Here is an 8,652-nt window from a genome sequence, read left to right on the forward strand (position 1 = left end):
CAAAGCGCTCTAGGGCACGAGAGGGACCACGCCAAGTAGTGCAGGTGTCATTATAGCAAACATCACAAAGATACAAGTAGTGGACAGTAAAAATATACTTTCATAAATGTCTGTCCATTTTCAACATAGTAATACAGTGGTCAAAATATAAATTTTCTAATAACCATGCACACTTTGACCCTATTCATTATGTATTCGATATACTTCAGTTTAGTTGAATTTCTTTATCAAGTTGATTACGAGCGCACTAATTTCCTCTGGCTTTTTTTTCCATTTATGAAATGCCTGACATCTTTCATTATCACCACGCCATCTAGTAGTGGAACAAACTTCTCCAGGCCACCTTTGTTAATGAAATCTTGTGCGCCTGCAATATTGTATGTTAGGTATAAGTCACCAACTATGAACTCGTTGGTACCACTATCTCAGCTCCAGTCCGTGGCGAAGTTAACTCCCATGTCCTAAACATAGAACAAATATTGTTGTTAGACAAGTACATTGTGTGCTGCAGTTCAATTACCCTAGAATAAAAATTCTCCAATCGTTTCTTTGAGAGAAATATGGTAATTATATTTCTATGGAGTGACTGCAGATGATGCATACCATTGGTTATAAGACAATTTCACGTGGCATTATTGCGGACAAGTAAATGATAAAATTGATATGGCGTTATTGCGGACAAATTTGGAAAATACAAAAAAGTTGGACAGGAGGCAAATGACACAATTAATATTTTATGAGTAATAATATACTACAGGTTTTGCAGCATCTTAGCAAGGTGAACTTTCTCATGAGACATCCTTTTCTAATTCATGATAAATATTTCTTGGAACTCCATTAAATTGGGGGAAACCATTTCTCACTCATTCAGTTAATTCTAAATGGAGTAATTAGTGTTTCCAAAAATCGGAAGTTATACTCCCTCTGTTTCATAATGTAGTGTGTATAGATTTTTGAAAAATCAAACTTGACAATTTTTAAGCAAATTTATAAATAAAACTATTATATGTAAAACACCAAAATAAAATATGAAATCACATCTTCTGAGAATCTAATTATATAAGTTTGGAATTAAAGATGTGAATATTTTTCTCTACAAAGCTGATCAAATTTTGTGAGGTTTGATTTTTCAAAAAATCTACATGCACTAGTTATAGAATGGAGGGAGAATATTATATATTTTATCATAATATTTTTCATATCTGAAATACAGTTTGGAATTTGGACTTCAAAATATATAGTGTAATAATCTGAAAATTGTACATATAGTTGCTTTAAATCGAAAGCTTGTTTCTTTCTCTCTTGAAAATTCCTGTAGCTGTACCAAAAATCACGCTAGAAAACATTATACATTAATCTTTGCTTCATATTTTAAGTTTAGGTCTTCATAATTAGGTCATGTTAATAGTTAAGCGCACTTATACTCAATTACTTATTTATTTGAGTAACTAGTCCAGTTCCACGACGAGCGGGTCACTAATTCTAGCATATCAGTCATAAACATTTTTAGAATTCCTGAATATTTTATCATATTCATGAACGTTTCTAAAAATTAAGAACATTGTTGAAATTCACGATATAATTTGGATTTTCTGAGCATTTTACGACCGGCCGAGCGCTCAGTCGGTCGACCCTCGCTCGCTCGCCTCGGTATGCGGAAGCGACTCGCGAGGTGCGTTGTGTGGGCATCAAACGTTGCATGAGCCGGCTATGTTTGTACTTTTGCTTCATTGTACAAACCAATGTCAGAAATTTTTGTTACAATTGGTGTCACGTCGTGCTATAACTAGTCTTTTCGAATTGCTACATAGGCTAGGATGGTGTTGGGGCGAGGACGGATGGCAACTGTCATGTGTTTTACTGCATTGGTTTTTTTTTCTGAAACCACCAACCAGTTTTGCTACAAATGTGTTGCTTTTTCTGTAACCATGCTAGCTTTTGGTACAACCGGCGTAGCAATTTGCTGGAACCGGCGTCTCGTTCTGCTACAAGATATAGCCAGCGTCGATTTTTTGCTACAACCATGCTAGCTTTTGCTACAATGGACACTTTGATTTGCTACAACGCACCACCGTCATTGACAGTTAGAGGACAACGACGCTGCTCCAACCAGCACTTTCCTACTACAAGTACCGTTTGTGATGTTGCAATATGTATCTCATTTTGCTACAACCACGTCGGGTTTTGTTAAAACACATCGTCGGTGTAGATTTTTTGCTACAACGACGTCCGTTTTTTTGCTTGAACCCACATTTTGTTTTATTATCACCCACCATCAACGTTGTTATTTTCTTACAACCATGTTGATATTTTGCTACAACTACATTTCTACTGTATCGTGATTGAATTTTGCTACAACCGTAGCATGTTTTTGCTACCATCGATGATTTGTTGCTACATGGTTCGATCTGGCGGCTCTTGCGTGATCGGCTCTAAGTTTCGGCCAGCAGCCGGCGCCTAGCACTCCCCTTTAAATTTTGTAAGTGTTTAATAATGAAAAAAACAAACGAAACAAAATATCGGTTGAAAAGTCGAGCAGACAAATATTGGTCAGCACAATATGCACAAAGCGCTATATGGAACCGGACCCTGTGTGTTTGCTCGCAATCCTAAATATTTTTGTTTTTTGGAAAGTATTATAATAGAAAAAACAACCAAAATAACAAATAGTCTTCTGAAAAACTTATCGAGAAAAGCTGGCTTATTGCACGTTTGCTTGCTATCATTGTCGGTCCATTCGGTTCTGTTTTATCTTTTTTAGGGTGCATTTAACTATGCTACGCATGGTGCTGTGTTTCTTAGTTGGCACTCTCTTGGCTTGTTGTTCTATGAAAAAATATTTGAGAGGAATGTGAAATTGTTCGGTGTTTGGCTGTAGTGAGCAATGGTGATCACGTGAGCTCCTTTATTCCTCACAAAACTAATCGAACACAAGCAATAAACACATCTGGTGCCTTAAGCGCCGATATATGTGGTGTTTCTTTACCTAAGGACTAGACTAAAAAGTCTCTTTTAGTCCCCAGGTAAAGAACCAGGAGGGATTTTTTTTAAGGGACTACAAAAAGACTCTATTGAAGGAATTTTTTTTTCTTTAGTCCCTGAACTAAAAAAGTGTAGTCTCTTGAAAAGAAACACCACCATAAACTAGTAGCATGCAAACGGCAGCACGCCCCCCTTCCTATGATTCTGAATGGGCCCGCCCATCAAAGAGCTCCAGGGCACGAAAGGGACCACACCAAGTAAGGGCCTGTTTGAGACTGCTTCACTCCATCAAAATCAGCTCCGCTTCATCAAATTCACTTTAGAGCAGTTTCATATAGGAGTTGCAACCATTTCAAGAAAATGTTTGGCTCTCCTTTAACTCCAGCTTCACGAATGGAAAATTTGGTTAAAAGGATCTATTTGATTGGATGAGATGTAAGAAACGAAGGGGTATCCACTTACTGGTGGCAGTGGTGGGTAATTTTCTTCCAACTCCAGCTTATATAATTCTATGGAGCACCTCCTAGGAAGCTTCACAAAAAACAAGGAGTTGGACCCCAGATTCTAGTTTTTTGCGAAGCGGTATATCGTGAAGCTACCCCGTTTGGCTTACGTTTTCTAGAGCGGAGCTGAATTTTCTGAAGAAGAGCAGTCCCAAACAGGCCCTTAGTGCCCTGAAGCTCCTAAGCAGCGCCTTCAGCGCCGCTACAGATTACTGGCGCCCACACATTGCCCAACTGGGCCTGGCCCAATAAGGTTGATTTAAATTAACCTGTTTGCTAAGACTGCTCGGGGCACTGTGCAGCGAACTTGTAAGAGCGTAAAAAAACAAAAAAAAGGTGGCATCCCCAGAATTCCAAGCGTAAAAATAGCAAAAAAAAGGTGGCATTCCCAGAATTCGAACTTGAGCTAAGGTCTTTACATGCGAGTGTGCATCACCACTGGAACGACACGACTTCCTTAAGTTATAAAAGCGCCAAAAGTATAAGAAAAGCCGGTGGCGCTATTTATAACATGTGTACTGTATAACTCACTTTCCTGAATTATTTTTAAAAAACTCAAGGATTTGAATAATTTCATCAATTTAGAAAAAAAATCGCCATTTTTTAAGAAAAAAAATCACAACTTTGAAAAAAAGTTCATCAATTTATAAAAACAGTTCATTGATTTTGAAAAAAGTTCATCAATTTTCAGAAAATGTTCACCGATCTGAAAAAAGGTCATCAGTTTATAAAAATGTTCATTGATTTTGAAAAAACGTTCATCAATTTTCGGAAAAAAGTTCACCAATCTGAAAAAAGTTCATTGATTTTGACAAAAAGTTCATCATTTTTAAAAATAGTTCATCTATTTGAAAAATGTTCAATGATTTTGAAAAAAAGTTCATTGATTATAAAAAATAGTTCATTGATTTTGAAAAAAGTTCATCAATTTATTTCAAAAGTTCATCGATTTTCCAAAAAAAATCATCGATTTTGAAAAACAAATTATCTTTTTCAAAAAAGTTCATTGATTTGAGAATTTATTGATTTTGAAAAAAAGTCATTGATTTTAAAAATAGTTCATAGATTTTGAGAAAAAGTTCAAATAATTGTAAAAAGTTTGTAAAAACTTTAAAATAAGTTCCTCAATTTATAAAAAGGTTCATCAATTTGGAAAAAAGTTCACGAGTTTCGAAAAATTCTATTCATGGATTTAGAAATGAAGTTCCTCTATTTGAAGAAAACAATTAGGAATTTCGACAAAATAAAATAGAAAAGGATAAAGGAAAAAAAGAAAAAAAGAAAAAACAGAAAACAAAAATGGAAAAAAGAAAACGAAGAAAAACAATAAAACGAATAAAAAGTTGAATGAAAGCACATCCGGGTCTCTGGTCGGGTGGTGTTACGAACGAGCTAGCTGTGTGGTTCGAATTTCCATTTTGATCACTAAATATATGTCTTTTATGCACTACGTACGGATGCATATAGACATTTTGATCCATACGTTATTTATATTCAAAAATTTAAAAAGATTTATAATTAGGAATGGAGGAAGTAGTCAAAATATAATCAAATATTCCATAATGTATAAATAAACATGATAGACACAGAAAAGGTAAAAAAAGAAAAATAAGAACATACTCCTGGTATAAAAAAAACCTCACCCACTCTCGTTATAAAAAATAACCTAACAATTTCGTGAAAAAAGAAAAACCTCACAATCTCACCCACCTCGTTTAAAAAAAACACACCCGAACCACCCACTCCCCCCCCCCAACCGACCCCCCCACACAATCTCACCCACTCCCCCTCTCCCCACCCGATCCTATCCTCTCCTCTGAGTGCACACCACAGCCCTCTCCCCACCCAAACCTTATCCTCTCCTCGGCGACTCCGGTGTGCTCCTCCCATCAGATCCTCATCCGCCTCGCGCTCCCGGAGCTGCTCCGCGTCCGCTCCGTCGCCCGTCCCCTGTCCCACCTCATCTCCTCCCCGGACTTCCGCCGCTTCTACCACCTATCCTCCGTTTCGTCCGGCCCCGCCCCGGCCGCCGCGTGGCTCCTTGTGTTCAAGAAGCTCCCGAGTTGCGCAGCGCGAGCCACGGCAGGATGCAGTCCTGGTGGTACATGTGGCTGCAGGGCATCTCCCGGGCCTCGTCGCCCAGCTCGAAGTCCTCCTTGCAGACGGCGCAGTGGGAGTCGGCGCCGACGTGGCAGGCAGCGACGACGACGGTGGGCATGGACTCGACGGAGGCATTGGAGGCCGGCGGGTTGTCGCAGGGGCGGACGGCGCTGAAGCCGCCGGCCTCGATCTGGGCGAGCTGCTCGAGGAGGCGCTCGAAGCCGGAGCCCATGAGGAAGTCGGACATGCTCTTGGGCAGCGGGCGAAGGCCGGATACGGCGCCGTCGTCGTAGAAGAGCTCGAAGCTGCTGGTGGCGCTGGTGGCGTGGCGGGACCTCGGCGGGCGCGTCCGCGGCGGCGCGGTGTCGGACGAAGGATGGCGGACGTGACGGCCCTGCGCGGCGGCGGTGCGTCCATCTGCTCCAGGAAGCCGCAGTCGCAGCCGGGGCAGGCCAGCCCCGTGTCCCCCTCCGTGCGCACGAACCGCTCGCAGCTGTAGCACCAGTAGGATGGCGCCCCCGCCGCCACCGCCGGGCCGGCAGCCGTGGCCGCCCACCGATCCATCGGGAGTATACTCCAGTCGATGAAAGTATTATGGTCACGTATCCACAAGACAAAAGAACAGGTACTACGACATGCTGTTAAGATCTAACAACCTGTCCCATTGCAGCATGATGTCAGTAGAGAGCTTGAAAAGCTGAAGCTTAAGTCTGTTGATGCATCTCTTCAGGCAAGTCAGTGGTGTGGTTGCTGTCAAAAAGGGTGAATTTACCAGTTCAGCAGAAATGTTTAAATCATCTTACCTCTGATCCTTATTTATGTGTATCAGGTGAATGAATTAGCTGCGAGGCGCATGGAAGTGGAAGCTCAGTTAAGTCAGATCCAGGCCAGGGTGGATAATGCTACAACATCATTCTCAGAGTTCACTTGGAAAGAGATTGATAATGCAAGGTCATGCAAGATCGGAATTGGGTCTAATGGAACGGTATACAAGGGCCATATCAATCACTTGGATGTAGCGATAAAGGTCCTTCATTCTAATGATAGCACCAGTACCAACCATTTCAACCAAGAGGTATTATTTATTTCCTGAATTCATCCTCTTCCAGCGCGGCTTTGTGCTAGATTATTTCATCTGCCTCGTGATTTCTGATTAGTATTTATGATCTTTGAGCTCGATTTGAAGAGACCACGACAAAAGATCGATTATAATTAGTTCAGTGTTCTGACAGATATGTGTAGTTAGTCTTCAGAAGTTGGCCTCTAACTTGTTTTATAATTATAAGAATTGATTGCACTTCCGTCCATACCTCTATAAATACATGAGTTTCAGACATATAGTTATCTATTTTTGACATTTGTGATCAACCAAAATGCTCAGAGTTTTTGAAATACCAACAATGATCTCTATTTATATAGATATAAGTAATGAAAAAAATCACATTCAACAACTTTAAACCTTACTCTGAGTGGACATAAGTGCTTGAGAATAGAAGGCCCCGCAAATTTGGGATCAAAGAAATTTGTACCTTTTATAGATATGTTTTTTGGAAGCGGATCATCCATGTAATGTTCCTTGCATTGCTTTACATTTTCCAGAGCCTCCGAGTTGACGATAGGCATATAACCGGCTATATTATGAAGGTAATACCACAAAATGTTATTGGCCATACAACATAATTGTTTTTTTGTACCAGTGTCTACTTGCATTGTCGTATTATGGAAATGTATTGCAATTAAGTATACAAGCATGGTTGGTGGGTTTACAACAAGCGTGTTGCGGTTGTTGGCTTAGTTACTTCAAAATTCGTATTTGGTTGGATTCTATTTTTCATTGTTTGTTATCCAGGCAGTAGGCTTACTGTTTGCTTATGTTCTTTAAGGGCAATCTCCATCTTTCATTGAATCGACCAGATCTGGCAGTAACAGATTTGAGGGGAGCTCAAGAACTAAGGGCTGATCTTCGCTCTTATCAAAGCACATTACCTGGTACAGGTCAGCGCACATTACCAAATGATGTCCTCTCATCTAATGCCTCCTCAGACCGCGAGTTCTTCTTCCAGAGGTGGTTCATTAATCTGAGAGCGTCTTTTCTTAAGATCTTAACTGATGTTCTTGGCATCCTTAATGCACATTCTTCTGCTCCCAAAGACATACCCCATCATGAATCTTCAAGTGTAGCCATAGAGAACAACCAAGTCCTTGTAGCTTTGACTAATTGTTCTTTAAGACTGATTGACCTAGCCAAGAGTTATGATCTGCTTGCTGCATCCCATGGTGACATGGTTCATGAAAGCTTTACTACTATAGCCAGGCTTGCTTTCATGTGCTCACTTTTTTCATTTTGTACTGCATTTTCTGTAGATTTCTCAAATGTACCTGTCAGTTCAGAGCCTTGCAGGCTTGAAGAGAGATTTTCTCACGCTTCAATCCTACAAGATTTGCATCGAAGAGTAGATAGGAATGATAGCCAAGTTTTCTCGCAACTGCGGCAATTCATTTCTGTTTGTTCTTATGAGCTGAACTGAGTACACTTCAGCACAAGAATGAATTTGTCAGGTAAACTGGAAAAGGATTCCTATTCACTCTTCAAGTTTGCTTTGGCATCTTTGCTTTCGCGCCTTCAACCTTGTCTATTTTGGAAACGCACGCAAGTTTAACTGTTCCTTCTAAACCGTGACGGAGGAAGTACAGACACTTGTCACAAATTAAATACTAAATACTGTTGAGCTGATAAAAAAATCAATATATGTGCTTCTTATGTTACATTGGGAAATCAAGAAATTGTTGGTTAAATTTTTCAATGCCAGTTATATGTTTGGAATTATAAATTAAGGAACTATAGACCTGTAAGATGGGATGAAGTGATGAAGCCATAACAATTCAGTGACTGGGACTGGAAATAACAAACCAATTCTCCTTAGCTGTGGTTGTTTTCTGCAATCCGCTTAGACAATATGAGCTATTTCAGTTTAAGTTACTTAGACAATGAATTTATCAGCTACCTTTGTAAATTTAAGAAAACAATTCCATCTTTGCTTTATTTATCCATTTTGTCTGCCTAGAA

At 39.9% G+C, this 8,652-nt stretch overlaps 1 pseudogene; it reads right to left on the bottom strand.

Annotated features, from left to right (window-relative positions):
* Nucleotides 1–5,532: 5,532 nt before the first annotated feature.
* LOC123408495 lies at nt 5,533–6,149 on the bottom strand (annotated as a pseudogene).
* Nucleotides 6,150–8,652: the final 2,503 nt, after the last annotated feature.

The sequence above is a fragment of the Hordeum vulgare genome, chromosome 7H (genome assembly GCF_904849725.1).
Source record: "Hordeum vulgare subsp. vulgare chromosome 7H, MorexV3_pseudomolecules_assembly, whole genome shotgun sequence".
Lineage (NCBI taxonomy): Eukaryota > Viridiplantae > Streptophyta > Magnoliopsida > Poales > Poaceae > Hordeum > Hordeum vulgare.